The 18684-nt window shown below is 40.2% G+C and overlaps 1 protein-coding gene across 1 annotated transcript in view; it reads left to right on the forward strand.

Annotated features, from left to right (window-relative positions):
- The window catches only part of Sntb1 (syntrophin beta 1), a 207186-nt gene that overhangs the window by 130050 nt on the left and 58452 nt on the right, over positions 1-18684 (forward strand). The gene's annotated exons all lie outside the window — the stretch shown is intronic.

The following is an 18684-nucleotide window of genomic DNA, read 5'->3' on the forward strand; positions in this document are numbered from 1 at the left end:
CATCACTCTCAACTCTTTTCTGAAGGTATATGATAGTGCTGTGTGGACAAAAGTCATGTGCACTTTGTGACTATCTCTTGGGACCTAGCCCTTCTTTTCATTTCGACATTACCTTTGGTCTTTTACCTGATGGCTGTCCCTTGAATTTGACCTCAACTATTCAGGATCATTGGGCTTTGAGGACAGTTTGACCTTTCAGGGACTCGTGTTCTCAAAAAGTCAGTAAATAGGAATCGTGATTGTTGCAATAACATCTTTCTTGCCAAGGAACCCTGTCATCTGAGAAGGCCCCCAACCAGTGGCACTTGAAAATAATACTTGAGCACAGCATTCGGCTGTTTTCCACCATTGTTCTTTGTCTGTACCAGTTCATGTGTGGGACCTGGCCGCCAAGTTCAAGGCAAAGTGGATTGTTTGCTTCGTGTTCTCCCATTTCCCATAGATTTCAGAGAACTAAAGACAGATTGTCAGCATTTGGAGTATCACCACCATAATTTTATCACCATCATAATTTACGCAAACCACCATGGATAGCCTTTCTGAATGAGGGATAAATTATTTTAAAATAATCACAATCCTTAACATTTTCTACTCGTTAGTCTATCCAAATTCCTGTTTTTATTAAGAGACCACCTATCCATCAGAGATCTTGTGATTGTTTAAGGAAAAGAAGTGATTCCTCTTACTCTGAGTAAAAAGGAGCTTCTGTAACTACAATGTGCAAAAGTAAGCTTCATGCATAGTGGGATCAAGGAATTCAAAATCTACTTAGTGGCCTCTCGGTTTATTCCTATGTCTCCTTTGCTAGTTTAGTCTCAAAAAAAGCTCTCTGTCACCTTCCATCTCCAAGATGGTTTTTCTCCCCTTATATCTGGATGTCTTAGTGGGTAGAGGCCTCTTTGCCCTAGTCCTCGCAGCGTAAGTGTTGGCAGGGGGTGACCTGGGTTTTCTATAGATATCACTGAATGCTGTGATCAGCCTCACTCAACTTTTGTGCTAAGAAGGGAGAATGGATTGCAGAGGAGTAAATGCAATAGACATTCATTTGTCGAAGTACAAGGGTAGAAGTTGATTGTGATAATGAAAGTCTTCACTTCATAAAGGACCTGAGTGGACTTGCACCATCCTTTGCCTGGAGGTGTACCTACTTCACCTTCAGGGTCCTGGCAGGAGATGGGAAGAAAAGTCCTCAGTGATGACCAGCAGTGTTCTGATGTAGGGGTAGTTTTCTAAGGCATCCCCAAGGTGAGGGAAACCAATGAGAGAAGGCAAAGTACCCCATGTCTAATCCACCACCTTCACTTCACCTAAGAAGTGAGGGTGAACAGCAGATATCTAAAATCAGCAAATGTGATGGTGGTAGAAAGGGCTACTGCCTCCCAACCATGTGTGGTTTTTGGAAAAAATGGCTACTGTCCTCCTGTTGGTATTTCCCAATGGCTGAGGCTGAGAGGAGGCCAAAGGCAAAGGAGCCCCACTGATGGATAAGTGGAATGGACATTCCAGGGCACAGAGCAGGTTATAAAAGGGCAGAGACTGGATCTGAGGGCACAGAGGCCTGGCTGTGCCTTCCATATGCCAAGGTGATCTCAGCTCTTGCTCTCATTTCCTTCAACATAAACTGCATTTAAAACCATTGCTAGCGGGGCACTGGTGGCTCATCCCTGTAATCCTAGCTACCCAGGAGACTGAGATCTAAGGATCTTGGTTCAAAACCAGTCCAGGCCAAAAAAATCCATGTAAAAGATGGACCAATGCAACAGTAATACTTACAAAACTATATGCTGTAAACCAACTGTACAACTCATGGGGACGGGGGAGGGAAATCTGGAGAGGGGAAGGTGGGAGGAAATGAGGGAAGAGGTAACAAGTTGGATAAGAAATGTACTCACTGCCTTACATATGAAACTGTAACCCCTCTGTACATCACTTTGACAATAAATAAAAACAAAAAACCACCACCAACAACAAAAACCAAATGGTTGTGTGGCTCAAGTGGGTAGAGTGCTATCCTTGAGCAAAGGAAGCTAAGAGACAGCAGAGACCCTGAGTTCAAGCCCCAGAACTGGCACCAAACCCAAAGAAACAAACAAATAAAACCAGTGGCATTTGTACAGTTGAGAACTGCTATTGTATCATATTTTTGTGACATTAACAGTGTTTCAAAAAAATTCAGTTTTTCACTTATACTCTTTCTTATGTTTTTTGCTTATTCTAACTTATAGATAAAAGCACATAATAATAATGCCATTAATAGGCATTCCTGTGAAAACATCATAAAGACATAGGAAAAGCTCTTTCTGCTTTGGAATATTATTATTCTTATGATATAATATCAGAAAATCAACTACCATATTTCTTTTTAAATATATTATTCAGTGTGTTTATAAGCTCTATAATGTTATATTGTGAATGATTATGAGAAAACTGTCTTTTATTTTTAAACTTACCAAAAAACTTATCAAAAGAGTTTCATGGGATCAAATATAAACTGGACATTTTTGGGGATAGACATTTACTATCAAACCCTGATGTGCAGACATATGAATAGTTTTTAGCCAAATGTTACAATGAATGCCAAATCCTTAATACTAGGCCTTCCTTGTATTATCACAAATATCAGCAAATGTGCTTGGTATTTGTAAAGATATAAAATGTGATCCTATATATACTCAGCTGTAATTTACCTTAAATTGATGTCCTTTGTCTTTCTCTATACTGTTAAGCTTTGATTTTGTAATGAATACCAGCAGCTCTGTGACAAGATTATACAAGATTACATTTAATTTCAAGCTTTTAAATGTTGCTGATAGGAACCCAAACAATGTAAAACAATATCAACTTCCCTTTGAAAATCCTATTCAGTGCAAATCCTAACACTTTCCTAATAATGTGCAAAAAGAAAACAATATTAGCATCATTTTTCTCTTTGAGAATATTTTTTTTTTAGAAATGAACACACTTCCAGTGAGTGAGGAGACTCTACTGTTTTTACAGAAAGGAATGATGAGCAGGACGTACAGCTCCTGCTTAGCAGAGGGCAGGCCATAAGCTGGACCACATCTGAGACTTCTGCCCCGAGGAGCACACATTGGCTGGCACACAGTTGTGGAAGGTCTTGAAAGCCAGACACAGCTTCAATGTGATCTGATAGGCAGTAGGCAGGCTTCTTCATGCTGAGACTCAGAGAGCAGGGAACTTAGAGACGATCTAAACCGACCTCTTCTTCCTAGAGAGAAAGAGGATGGGCCCCAGAGAATGGAAAGTGTTTCATCTAAAGTCATTCAAAATTAAGATATGGAAATCAGTACTCCTGATATCATTATTTCTTTTACTCAGTAGTTGAAAGACTACAGTCTACTCAGCACATTCACTTTTGTTCTTCAACTCCAGTCGCTTTTCTGTAGACTCTACAATATCAAGGTCTGTGCAAGCTGGAGCTGTCTCCTTTTCCTTCTTTCCTTGGTCTCCTTAGTCTGCTCTCTCACTCCTGACTAGGGCAGGCAAATTAATGGAAAGCTATTTAGTGATCCTGTTATCCTCAGATTTTTTTTGGTGGGGGGGGGGGGGGGCGGGTACCATTCTGAGGCTTGAACTCAGGGCCTGAGCAATGTCAACTCAGGTCTTTTTTTTTTTTTTTTTTTTTTGGCTCAAGGCTACCACTCTACCACTTGAGCCACAGCTCCACTTCAGTATTTGTTTGGAAGTTAACTGGAGCTTTGACTGGCTTCAAACCATGATCCTCAGATCTCAGACTCCTGGGTAGCTAGGATTACAGGTATGAGCCATCAGAACTCAATGGACCTGGGGTCTTTTAACTCTTTACAAGTGTCTATGTAGCTCTGGAGGGCCCATAAATAAAACTCCTACCTTGAATTGTAAAACAGTCCAGTCCCCAAAGATTTGTTTCAATCATTTCTAAAACATCTTTGTCAGTTAATTATCTATGCATTGGAGGTGTTTTCAGCAGTTTTATTTCAGGCACTTGAAAAACAAACTGATTATCTAGCTGCATAGAAATACAATTAAAAAAAAAAAGAAGAACATGGCAGAATTGTGAAAGTCTGTGATTGCCTTTGTTTTTACCTTGGCGTTTCCATTTGCAAACAATGTCTTGTCAGATTAAAAATGCAAAAAAAACAACACAGAGAAACAACAAAACCCAGTTGGGAGCTCTGAGTAGCAAGTTCAGTTCTCAGCTTTACTTGCTCTCATTTCATTTTCTTTCAAATGGAAACACTTAAGTGGCTTTTTCCCTCATGATTATTAGCACTAAGGGCATTGGTAATTCATATTTATTATGTGCTTAGACTTTTTCAGACAATGTGTATAATAATCCCAATACTATGAGGTAAAGAATCTGCAGTCTTTCCTCTAGTACTTGCACAGCTAGAATGTGAGTTTTCTTTAATACCAAAGCCCAGATATTCCACCGAGCTCAGCTTATAATGGGGCCCAGGAAACATCTGTCCATTTGAGTAAGACTTCCCTAGTGTCCACTCTCAACTCAGTGTCATAGATCAGAAGCAGAATTTCAGAATTCATAGCAAAATAGTTCAGACGCTCTATTTAGCTATTATGTGACAGTACTCAGGCTTGAACTCATAGCTTCACATCTCATTTGTCTTTTCCCCTTAAGTCTGGCATTCTACCTCTTGAGCCATAGCGTCACTTCCAGCATGTCACTGGTTAATTGGAGCTAAGAGTTTCACAGACTTTTCTACCCAGGCTGACTTTAAACTGTCATCTTCAGAGTGTAACCTAATAGCTAGGGTCACAAGCATGAGCCGCCAGCACCTAGCCTCCTCTTTGCTATTATCCTTACCCACCCCATGTGTTCAAGTGTTTTCGTTCCTCTCTGGCTCTATAAAGAGACTCCAGAAGAGCGTCTCTCTTTACTACCTTCTTTTCCATTGACAGTGTTAATCAATTGTACCTCAGTTACCTCAACTAGTCATCCCCGTCTTTAGTTTTCCACATCACAATTCATCCTTCTCCTTTTCTTCCTGATTTTTGCATTGCAGACATGCAAGTAACTGTCTTAGACTGAAATAATTTTTCATGGAACAATTTGTGTATGCATACAATGTACATTCAAAGTGAATCACTTCATATTAAACTAACTGCATTGTTAGCTTCTTGGCTCACAAATCACTATATAGTTAACAAATGGACATGCTAAACAGTGACCAATTACATATCGTCTTTTAAAAGCCAGTGCGTGATTGGTCACCACACAGCCCACCACTTTCTTACACCTCTTCCTTGTTACACAGTTGTAAATCTATAAGACATTTTACAAAAATGGATAATCAAAAGAGGAAGCTGTCCATAAAGAATGAAAAGCTTAATAATGATAATGGTGGTGGTGCTGATGATGATTAATAATAATAATAATAGAGAATAAGGAGGAAGAAGAGAAAAGAATAAAAGGAGAGGAGAAAAATCATAAAATAATTATGGAAATGAAATTTGAATCGAACATCAATGGAATTATGGAAGAAATAATTCAATATGGGAATGTCGACATAGACACTGTGCTGGGATGCAGCCAGAACTTGGTGAAGGTAAATTTAAAACTACAGATGAAGATAAGCTGTGATAAGTGGATAGAAGTTCTGCAGGAAATGACAATGGTGAAAACTTCCTATCTGAGGAACTCATGGAGATAGGGCAGTTCATTGGAAGTGCAAAGGATACAATGATGCTGTCTGAAAGAGTGTGAGAGTTTGCCAAGGGATGAGGAAGATCTTCGCCTTGTTTCTTATGAAACTTATGTTATCCAAAGGCAAAAACTCTGTCCAAAGTATAGTTGACACAATTTTACACTGAAACATAGCACTTTCATTGTGAATCTTTCTAATGTTTAGTAATGTTTTTCCAAACAAACATTAACTTTACTATATGTTGAGTTGTCCTTTAGATGTATAACTGACAGGAAGGTAGTCTGTAATATTTTTATTAAAATTTTTAAGGTTATGGAACAATTTTGTCCACCAACCCCACTGTACTACCTCTCAAGTACTCTCTCTGTCTTTCTCACTCTCTTCCTCTACCTCCCCTTTTCCTTCCTGTCTTCTTCCCATGCTATGTGAATGTGTGTTTATCTATCTACTGTTCATTTTATCGGTCATCCATTAAGTCTTTCTTAGCTCTCCATTATGTCCATTCATCCCGCTCTGTAAACATGTATTTATACATCTATGTTTTCTTCGTATGTGATTTGTATCACCATTTGTCTTCATTTACAACAATAACCATCTATCTACCACCCCCAAATTCCAAATACTACAATCAACCAAGTAATTTCATTTCCTAGCTACATTGCTTAGCTATATTAGAAGAATCTCAAGTGTAAACGTAAAATATTCCTGGCCTGACTAAAACAGGCTGCTGGTAATCAAGATCTTGACAGTGTAAATAATGGAATGATATTTCTGGAGCTGCTAAATATATCAGTCTTGCCATCTGCCTTTAAAAAGAAATCACCTAACTCGGAATTTCCCACCACTTCTTACCAGGGAGTAAATAATTCCTGACCTTAGGGAACTCCCTCCCATCTGATAACAGATAGAAAAAGAATTCTTATTCTGGCTACACCAGGCTTGCATCATCCCTAAATCAAGACCATTGGATATGCTAGGAAACACAGACTGGGAATGCAATTAAGGGATAATAGCTCTGTTGTGTTCATTTGAAAAGCAGTCTTCAAGTTCCTGAGTGAATCACTTCTGAGATGGAACAAAACAGGAAAACCTACCAGTAACTTGGGTATCTTGCTAGTAGACATGGGCTATACCTGTTTAAATGAAATGTGTCCATATGGGTTTAATTTGACTTGTCTCTGCCTTCCATTCTCTCAAGTAAAACATCAGAGATTTTAAATGATGATGGAGGGGGGTGAGTGGGTGGCAGAGGCAGCCACATGAAAATATAAAAATATGGCCACTTTTCTACATGACCTCACAGTGTGATTTGGTGATGTTAGTCTTTCAGACCCAGTAGAAACATCAGAAGTGTTGGTATAAGAGGTGAGGGCAAGCCCATTCTACTCCTTGCAGGCTAAGTCACACAACCTGGGGGACTGCTTCAATCTCTTTGTAGAGGATGGTAGAACTCAAGATGGGAAGCTCCTTGCCTGATTGGCTAGCTATGAGACCCTATTTAACTTAGTTTTACATGACAGATTATCCTTCTTTCATAAAATAGATATTTCCAGAAAGCTGCCTACCTAAAGGGAAAAAACCTACCTTAAAAAATTATTTTTTAAAAACAGGACGTAAGATATCACAAGAAATGTACACACTGCCCTACTATGTAATGGTACCCTTTTTGCACAACACCTTGTAAAAAAAATTGTGTTCAATTAATAAACAAATAAAAAAAATTATTTTTTACCCTTGAGTAGTGTACAGAGCAGTTGCCATTTCATAAAGTAGTATATAAATACAATAAATCTTGATCAGTGACACACCTATTTTGTCATTCTCCCCCATCCCTCCCAACCCCCATTTCCATCCATTTTTTTTAACTTTTGTAGAATATGCATTGAATTTTATGACTGCATTCTTTCCTCTTCCTCTCTTCCTTCATCTACCTCCCTCACCTTTGGGTGCCCAATTCCTGATGTTCATCTTGTTGGACTGTGAGTTAGCCTTTCTAAGGGATTACCTTGTTTGAGTTCTCCCCTAAATCTACTGTGTTTTGGATAATAGCTTCGTGTATCCAAGGATGCACTGCAAAGTGTCTACTTACATATTTATAGATTAATTTTAGATCCTACTTATGAAAGAAGAAATGTTTCCTTTGTCTCTCTGGGCTTGACTTACTCTGGTTAACATCTTTTTTTTTCCCCATGCTCTTCTATTACTTTGCAAACAATGCAATAACATTCTTCAGAATTACTTTTCTTATTTTTATTTTGGATAACAGTGGAAGTCTAACCCAAAGTCTCGATATACTGAGCAAGCTACCTCCCCATTTCTGATTGGCTTCCATTCTTTGATTTTCCTGGATCACCTCTGATTCACCGTACTGTGAAGCAGGGTGAGGCTTTGCAGCACATGGCACTCCACACTGGACAGGTGACGTTTACAACCATGTCTTCGTCACGGTGTGGGGGAGGGGGACAGGTCATACCAAGCAGGACCATGTGGGCTCTGCCCAGGAGCTGATGAAACAGTAGAGGCCATGGGCACGGGCTTTGAGCTCCCCCTGGCACCTGGAGAAGATGTGATTGGCTTCTTCACATACTTTGTTGGGGTTGGGGTGAGGGTCATCATGGAAGTAATGCCTCTTAGGTTGCTCACTGGGGGGTCAGGCAGGATTATTACTCACATGACTGTCACTGGCACTCAGAGAGAGTCCCTAAAATATTCCTAGATCTGTCTTCACCCAACAGGTTACAACCTTGCAGAGAAAAGTAGCTCTTACAGATTTATGTCTATAGTTCCAGTGCCTAAAGAATATCTGGGAAATTGCTGACCTGTGTTTGTCAAAGGAATGCAACAGTGAGCCAGGGGTACCAACCAGAGCATGATTCCTGTCACCAATACATGCTGTAGCCCACTTTCTCTAGAAATAAAATACAGCTTACATTGTATCTTGAAAATGGCTTTGCTGGGGATTACCAGAAAGAGGAAAAGAGACTTCTTTCACCCATCCCTCATATCTTTGTTCTAAACAATCATCCTTTCACAGGAAAAGACTTAAATCATAGAACTTTATATAAATACTGTTAGGCACTTCCTTACTGGGAAATGTCAAGTTTCTCAACTTTGAGTGAAATTCTCAAAGAATAGCTGTTCTTTATTCCACCATGCGTATAAAGCATTATCGGAACTCTTCAGAATTCTGGGGACTTGTGATGATCTCATCATTGCTGTTTTACCACAGGAGATAAAGGACTTATAGGGGGTAGGGGGCAGGCATCTGAGACTTTGATGAGATCAACAGTAGAGATACAGATTAGGATACCTTTTAAAGAGCAACAGTCAAAACGTAGAAGAGCCAATAAGAAATAGAGAATGAAAAAGAGATGTTGAGGAGCATCAGGAAGAGGAAGAAGATGTAATGACAGTCGGTCTCTGGTTGAGATGACTCCTTTACCAAATTCTCTCGACCCCTAGGTAAAATTGACACTTATGTTCTGTAAGTCTTCAAACTTAGCACTTGACAACGGGTACTGTTGTGCCTGCTTGCCAGACTATTCTATTTAGCTCACTCCACATGTGGTTGTATGGTTTATGTAACTCTCTGGCCCCACCTCTCCAATCTTAGTCCCACTTTCTTGTTGTCATATTTGGTCTGTCTAAAACAGACCAAGATGTGTGTGAGTTATAATCTGTCTCTTCCCAGTTGCAGGTTCTCTGGAGCCTTTACTACATACACTCTTCCCTTGTTAGTTATCCATCGGTAGTTCTGCCTTATTGACCTTTAGTACCTACACTAATAGGTGTGAAAAATGGGGAAATAGGGATTCACCCACTGGGATTTCTGTCAGAAGGGGGGAGAAGTATGAGTGGAGGCACTGTATTATTAATGACAGTTTGTGAAGTTATCGTCATATTTCACAAACTCTTCAGGTCATCATTCGCTTTTATAGGCCCAGATGTCTCAACACACATGAAAATAGCTTGAGGCCAATAGTGCCAATGTACAATACACAAAAATATTCCTGGTGAGGTGTGTATATGGGGGGAGGGTACCTGTGTACATGCTGCACAATTAAACTGCCCATGGCTTAGCACCTGATTTCAAGCGCCAAGCATTTGGGCTTAGATAAATTTTGGGTACATAGAATTAACATTGGAACCATATACATGCAGTAAGAAAACATGCATAAGAGACAGGGTAAGCAGTAAGGTTTTAAAGATAGCATACAATAACAGGGAGTATGGGCTTCTAATGGAAACCTACCTAGATCACAATCCTCACCTTCTCACTTTGTGACTGGTTGGGTAACTTCAAACAGGTTTTTCTTCAAGTCTTCCATCTTCAGCTTTTGTGTCTGTTTCAGAAAAGGGAGACGTTACTACCTACCTCAGAGTAGCACACACATGGCTTAAGTACAGCATTTCCTTTGCAATGTGTGGCACAGGGATCCCACATAACATCATATATACATATTCTGGTATCTATACTCTCATTTATATTTTCAGGCCTTTTTTCCTCTGTTGGTACTAGGGATTGAGCTCAGGAGCCTTTTGCTTGCTTCACCAGGTATTCTAGTACTTGAGCCACACTTCTAGCCACCTTTTCTATTTGCTATTCTGGAGCTAAGGTCTCACTTTATGCCCATATAGGGCTCAGCAGCACTTCCGCTGCTTGTGTTTCCTTGTGTCACTGAGGATGATAGGCATATGCCATTGTACTCAGTCATGGGTTCGGATGAAATCCTGAGAACTTCTTTTTGCTAAGGCTCGCCTCAAACCACAATACCCTATCTAACATCCCATGTAGCTAGGACTACAGCTAGGTTCACTTAGCGCCTTTGTTTTATGAAAAGGAAGCAATTATACGTGTGTAGGGAGTGTCTAATTGCTTTCTACAGGGGCACTGGGAACCTAGGCTGGTACTCATGCACGGTCCTCAACTACACTGCCCCTAGAACCAGCATCCCGCAGAAACAGCACTTAGCACAATTCCAAATTACTATAGGTCATTTCTGTTCATAGTCACATATAATAAAAACTGTATGAAATCAGCGAAGGCCAGAGGTCTCCGGTAAATGGCAGAGTAAAAACTGAACTTAAAGAATCAAAATGTCAAGTAGCTCCTGCAACAATAGAGCTGCCAAATGTGGAAGGAAAAAAGAGTCATGTGACCTAGGCTTTCAGGGAAGGGTCAAAGGGCCATCTTTCAGACCTGAGCTCATCTTCAGAAAGGATAAAGATATGAAAAGGTTTAATTGGTCCTATGAAATTCACAAAAGACCTTAAATAAACTGCATATTACTCGATGCATGGATGAGGTCAGAGAGCAAAGTTATGTGAATAAGTGCCAACTTCCTGCAAATGGAATGTTTCATTCCTATGGGCATAGATATAATTGTAACCAAGACTTGTTTATAATCTTAGAGACGTGGCTACACATTTAATCAATTGTACATTATAAAACTTGATTAAATCATGGGGTGCTAGATCTGTAATCTGAACTACTCAGGAGACTGAGACCCAGAGGATCATGGTTCAAATCCAGCCTGGGCCAAAAAGACTACTAGACTCCACCTACAAAATAACTTGTAAAATTCCTGACTATAGGTGTGGCTCCAATGGTACATGAAAAAAAAAGCCAAAACAAAAACAAATACACACAAAACATCAGCAAATGAAAACTTGATTAAGTAAGGCAATTGTAACTATAATTAAATGTATATACATGATGTTGTGTGTGTGTGTGTGTGTGTGTGTGTGTGTGTGTGTGTGTGTGTGTGTCTTCACGTACCCCTCCTGTGACTTGAACTCAAGGTCTGGGTGCTGTCCCTGAACTTCTTTTGCTCAAGGTTAATGTCTACAACTGGAATCACAGCTCCACTTCTGACTTTTTAGTAGTTTATTAAAGATAAGCTGAGCACAGGTGGCTCATGCCTGTAATCTGAGCTACTCAAAAGGCTGAGATCTGAGGACTGAGGTTAGAGGCCAACCCAGCCAGGAAAGTTCTTGAGACTCTTATCTCCAATTAACCTCCACAACACTGGAAGTGGCACTGTGACTCAAGTGGTAGAATATTAGCCTTGAGCTGAAGAGCTCAGGGACAGTACCTAGGCCCAGAGTTCAAGCCACGCGACTGACAAAAATAAAAGGTAAAGAGTCTCACAGACTTTCCTGCTCACATTGCCTTTGACCGGTGATCCTTAGAACTCAGCCACTTGAGTAGCTAGGATTAAAGGCCACCTGCACCTGCCATTTTTCTTCGTTTTTTTAGATATGGTCTTATGATCTTACTACTTAGGTCTTGAACTCATAATCCTCCTGTGTCAGCCCTTAAGTACTGGGATTGCAGGCGTGTGCCATGGTGCCAAAGCTAACAGTGGATTCTTAAGAAAGGCATGAAACCATGCCTTCATTATTCCTAGTTTGCTTTTTCACTGAATAGTTCAGAAACTAATGGAAAAAGAATCCAAGGAACATGGGGCTTTGGGTGGCTTTTGTAGAAATTACTCATGGATATGTATTTTGTTGTGTTTCATTTTTCTATTGGAAGGTGTTTTTGTTGTCATTATTAAAAAGTAAAAGCTTTAAAGATAATTACTAGTTATTCTGAAACATAGTTTTCTGGAAGCTTCCAGGTTGCCCTGATAGTATTCTGGGAAAGCAGACCTCAGAAATGGAGAAAGCAACTTCTGTAGGACATTTTTCTGCCATCTGATGTTTTTACACTATATCCTGCACTCTGAGCTTCAAGGCCCTATTGGTAATAATGGTGTTGAAAGATAGTTTTAACTGGAGTTCAGAAGCCAGGTGACCCAAATGGAACTCTAATAAGAATCTATTTTTTTCATTTTTCTATCAGCTTTTAGGGGATAAACATCTTTTGAACCATAAATAGTAACCAAGATTTTTTAAACAAACATATATGGTTATTTATTTACCTATCCATTTACTAAATATTGTTCTGCAACTGTAATTTATTTGTTCAGTGGTAATTTGTAGTACATGTAATATGCCAAGCAGCTGTAAGTACTCTGACATGGATAGTGAATACAGTCCTGGACTGAAACCAAGTAACAGTACTTGGAATGGTAAACACAGTAACTCCAGTACTGAGATGGAAGCCAATCAACTGTACTGGAACTCTAATAGTGAATGCAGTAACGTTGGTATCGGGCTAGGACCCAATAACAGTGCTGGGAGTCTAATGGTGGATACAGAAGCTTGCGTGCTGTAGTCTGAGAGCTCCCACACTACCAGGGAAGGGGATCATCTGTGAGAAAACAAGTCAGCACTGTGGAATGAAGTGAAGGCAAGGAAGGCCGGAATTGATTATTTGGGTAATTGTTTAGTATGGTCATGGCAACCAGTTGGAGACATGAAGACAATCTCAAGGAATATGTGCACAAATGACGAGGACAAACACTGAAACAAGGAAATTCAAATTTAGAATGGCACAGGTTGTAATGGATTTCTGTATTAAATGCATGGCATGAGAGCTCAAAGGAAAGATCAGCTCACTTGATCTGAAACGGTAAGAAAGATTTTAAGCTAAATCTTAGAACTCAGGTGGGAAAAAAACTTTTGTGGTTGCAGGAATAGCATATGCAAAGCCATGAAATGCATGGCTTCATTTAAGAATAGCTATTAATCTTGTACGGCTAGAGCAATGAATTGTGGGTGTGTGTATACATACATATGTATATGTACATATGTGTGTGTATATATGTGTGTATATATATGTATGTATGATTCTGCCTTTCTTAGCAGTCCCCTTAGGTAGTTTTGTATGCTGTTGCATTGCATTTTTAGAATTCTTTTCTGGATTTATCTCCAAAGAATTCTTTAGCAGACTAGGACATGGCATCCTTTAGTCCAAAACTATTCTCTCTTCCCTTTTTCTTTCTTTCTCTCCTTTCCTCCCTCCCTCTCTTCCTCCCCCTCTTCTCCTCTTTCCCTCTCTCTCTGCCAGCACCCTCTCTCTCCTTTTAAGACAATAGTTCCAGCTTTACAGAGTTAAGGACCTGGAGGTGAAGTTTGACATTTGGAACAGGAATGAGTTTGTGCACAATTCTGTGCCAACCAAGACTGACCAGTGAAGTACTTCATCCTAAATGCGTGCAGAAGCAGAATACCTTTCAGTTCCTCTGAAGAAAATGATTATACAGTATTTCTAGGGTTCTACCACTGGGCCAGATGCTCTGTCCTGTTTGGCCACTACTTCTCCTGCGTTGTACATATAGGCTCAGTCATTGCACAGTGTATCTAAATCTGAAGGATAAGTCTGTTTTTCTATGTTAGAAAGCTGTAGTAACATACTTCTTATGCACCAAAATAGATTTGGAAATGAACACTCCATTATTTCGTTTTACAAACATATTCTGCTTGCTAATTATAAATAAACAAACCTATATATGTTATGAAAACAGAATTAAATATGCATGCATTCCTGTACATGCATACTTGTACTAGGATTTGGACTCAGAGCCTGGACCCTCTCCTTGAGTATTTTTTTTCTCTGAGACTAGGACTCTAACTTGGTGTCTGACCCCTTTTCTCATTGTCTGGCACTCTGGAGCCATGCCTCTAATCCCTGTTCCTTAATTACTTTGTTCAAGGTTAGCACTCTACCACTTGAGCTATAGCATCACTTCTGACTGTTTGGTGGTTAATTGGAGATAAGAGTCTCACAGACTTTTCTGCCCAGGCTGGCTATGACCCTCCTCCTGAGTAGCTAGAAGTTAAGCTGTAGCTTTAGCTGTAGCTGTAGCTGTAGCTCAAGCACCAGCCTTGAACAAGAAAGCTCAGGGACAGTACCCAGGCCTGGAATTCATGCCCTAACACTGGCACAAAAAAAAAAAAAAAAAACAAATCTACTCTTTGAATTGTGCTGACAAAAACACTTAATCATCAGTGTTTAAAGCAACTCGTGTGACTTTTTGTTTTTAAGTGATTTTGTGAAATTGAGCAGTGTAAACTTTGTCATTTTAAACATGCACTTTCTCTTTTTATGTGTTCACTTTTTTTCCTCAAATCCAGACTACAAAAGTTGAGCTAAGTAGCAACACTGGACCTGACTTAGGTAATCACCTTTAAGATCACAAACTGCTGGATACATTCCTTATTCCACTCTTAAAGGGAAAGGCTATTGATAGTCCTAAATGTACTATTAAATTAGCACCTTGAATCATGACGGACCTGCAGAAGTGGGAATCTTTCTTCTCCTATGGGATTTTCCCTCCTACTGGAGTTTGTTATTTGAAAAATTAAATGGTGATAGCAGGTACGTTAACCCTATTTTTGTGCCACCCCACTAAAAGGAGGTCAGTTAGTTTGTGAGCTCCTGGGCCTGTTTATTGTTATATCCAGATAAGAAAGAAGAAAAAGGAGGAGGGAACAGAAGGGAAGGGGAGGGGAGGGAGAGAAGAAAGGAAGGGGAGGGAGAAGGGAGAGGTAGGGAGGAAGAGTAAAGGGGGTAGAAGGTGAGGGGGAAGGGAGAGGAGGGAAGAGGCACAAACTTGATCATTTTTATCACCATTAACTTTAAAGAAGTTGACATTCTGATAATAAAAATAACACTTGGACCTAAACACACTTGCTTTTAAAACTTTCATCCTGGGCCCATGAGGCTACCTACTTGGATCCTTAATAAATGATATTTTGTTCCTGCAAATAAGATAACAGCCATTTGTGATATTCAACTCTCTGTCATTTTCCTGTGAGCCAGAAGGCAAATGGAGAACCATCAGAACCTGAGGTCCTGCACTGGGCCCTTCCTTGCCGGGGATCTCTACGGAGGCCCCCTAGTCCTCACCTGCCCCATGGCGGGCGCCATGAGCCCAGAGTGTGCTGAAGAGCGGTGGCTGGGCTGCTGACCTTTGCACTCTGCCAGCCCTAGGCTGAGACTCTGACCTGATCGCTCACATATCATGGGATCCATCATGTTGATTCTTGGCCGTGAAACTAATGTGTGGCTAATGACTTGCCCGGTGTGCGTATTAACCCTGGCTCTGGCACTGCAGATGCCATCGGCAGTGAGATGGAAATGGGGGAAAGGCCACAAGACGGCCCGGTGCACAGGCATCTTAATAGACAACGAGCAATTGGAAGAGCTAGGACGCAGAATGGCCGTCTCATGGCTTCTTGGAAGTCGCAGGCAATCAAGGGAGGGGGGAGGGGGGAAGGGGGAAGGCATACTGTCTTACTGTCTTCTTTAAATAAAATATCTCTCCATTTCAGAGATGTGCTTCATGAGCTGTGAAATAGGGAGGGAAAGTGGAAATGTTTAGAGTCAGGTAATGGCTTTTATTACCAAAAGGAAGCTGACATCCAACCCTGCGTTTGAATAACCGTAGATTTAAGACCTCCAAGGCATGGCCACACCGCACTGACCAGAAGGACATTGGTGACATTTCCAGGCAGGGCTGTGCTGTCTGGTTTTTTATTTATTTATTTTTCTTTTTCAAGAGACAGCATGCCACAGAGCCAGGGCACAAAAGGGCATGCTACTCTGGCCTTTGCGGCAATTTTTCAAAAGGTACTTGAGCACAACATTTGTACCAGAACATTCTGGGAGCACCGTATGTCAGAGAAAGAAATCTGTCTAATTGGACAGCGCAACCCAGAGTGCCTGCCACTCTTCCTGGCTCCTACTTCAAGTTGAACCGCTGAAGTAGTTGAGAAAAGTCATGGTAAACTCAGTCATGCTGCTAAGGGTGGTATAGCTATGTGACTTTGGACTAAGTATCGTTTCAATATGCTTCACTCACCTCATAGTACAGTTGAGAAATTTCTGGGTACAGACCCAGAAATGATGAGGGACTTTTCACTGTATTGCACTCTTTCCCCGGGGTTATAGCGAAAGAAGGGTGGCTAGCCACATGCTAAACAGTAGGCAGGCAACCTAAAAGACTCAGTTCTCATCTGTACTCTCTGCTCTTTTAAGCTGTGGCTTCCAGGCCAAATGTCTGGCACTTTCTCTGAGCACCTGCACACTCCCTTTATAAATAAGTGATCATAATAATGCACGTGAATGCACTATATAAACTTTAGTGCCCCATAAAAAATGTAAGCTATGGCTATTAATTTTCCAAGACAGCACTTTCCAAACTCAGTCACTACCATTTAAAGCGGGATGTGCATGAGAGAAACAATGAAACCAAATAACTTTGGCATCAAATTACTTCAGAAATCATGCTATCTTTTGCCTTTTGTAAAACACAGTGAAGGTTCTAAGATAGCCTAATAGAAAAGAACCGATTTGGATTTGTTTTTCACTCTCATGACTGTAATTCCTTATCTACATCCTTTTAGAGAGAGCAGCAAAGAATGTACTTACTTTGCATTTAGTTCAATAACTGCTGCATTTACCCATTTATCATCTCTGATTTGGCACCCAGTGTGCTCATCATAAATGCAGACAACAGGCCCTGCCCCAACCCTCCAGAGTTAACAGTCACCCCCAGGGTCTGGAATCTAGAAGTCTACATTTGCAGTTAGCTCCACGAGATTGTGAAGTACATGGAAAATTTAAAACTAGCCCATTGGTTTTATCATTTGCTAACTGGGTGTCATGAGAAAACTATTGTAATATGTCTAAGGCCTCATGTTCTTATCTGTGAAATGTCTATATTTTCCATGTTGTTGTTTTTTTCATGCAGGATGCAACATATTCAACATGCTTATCAGTACATGTGATGTAATTACCTCCTATTCATAGCAATAGCCACTGTTCCTGTAATGGTGAGGACTTCTATGGAAAGGGAGAAAAATCAATTAAATCTGATCAATTCCCTCCAGTGCACACTGTCTAGAACTGTGGTTAAATTTTAACCTTTACCCAGAGTAACTATGATTTGCATGAAGTCAAAGTTTTCTTCTTCAGTGTTCTTATTCTTACTTTTTTATATAAATATGAGGAATTTCAATTCAAGGTATATTTTTTCCCATTATAATGCTTTATTTTTAAAAATTTTTATTGTCAACTTGATATACAGAGAGGTTACAGTTTCATATGTTAGGCATTGGGTACATTTCTTGTACTGTTTGTTACCTCCTCCCTCATCCCCCTCCTCCTCCCCCTTTCCCTCTCCCCCCATGAATTGTTGATTTACATCAAACAGTTTTGCAAGTATTGCTTTTGTAGTCATTTGTCTTTTTATCTGGTGTCTCTCGATTTTGGTATTCCCTTTCACTTTCCTAGTTCTAATACCAGTATACACGGTTTACAGTGTACTCAGATAAGATACAGTGAAGCTACGGTTTCACATGGCATGTTGAAAGTAATTACAACAGTGATATAACAGTCATTTCCGTAACATGGAGTTCATTTCACTTAGCATCATCTTATGTGTTCATAAGGGTATAGCTATTGGTCTCTTGTGATCCTCTGCTGTGACTAGCCTAAACCTGTGCTTATTATTCCCTCTGAGGGAGACCATAGAGTCCATGTTTCTTTGGGTCTGGCTCACTTCACTTAGTATAATTTTTTCCAAGTTCTTCCATTTCCTTACGAATGGGGCAATGCCATTCTTTCTGATAGAGGCATAAAATTCCATTGTGTATATGTACCACATTTTCCTGATCCATTCATCTACTGAGGGGCATCTGGGTTGGTTCCATATTTTAGCTATGACAAATTGTGCTGCGATGAACATTGTTGTGCTGGTGGCTTTAGTGTGTTCTTGTTTGTGAACTTTTGGGTAGATGCCCAGAAGTGGGGCTGCTGGGTCATAGGGTAGTTCTATGTTTAGCCTTCTGAAGAATCTCCATACAGCTTTCCAGAGTGGCTGAACCAGTTTACATTCCCACCAACAATGAAGTAGGGTTCCCTTTTGGCCACATCCCCTCCAACAATTGTCATTGTTAGTTTTCTTGATATAGGACATTCTTACTGGGGTAAGATGGAATCTCAATGTTGTTTTGATTTGCATTTCTTTTATGGCCCAAGGTGTCTTATTTTGTGCTTTTTTTTTTCCAGTCCTTGGGCATGGACTCTGGGCCTGAGCACTATCCCTGGCTTCTTTTTGATCAA

Source organism: Perognathus longimembris, chromosome 12 (genome assembly GCF_023159225.1).
Source record: "Perognathus longimembris pacificus isolate PPM17 chromosome 12, ASM2315922v1, whole genome shotgun sequence".
Classification (NCBI taxonomy): domain Eukaryota; kingdom Metazoa; phylum Chordata; class Mammalia; order Rodentia; family Heteromyidae; genus Perognathus; species Perognathus longimembris.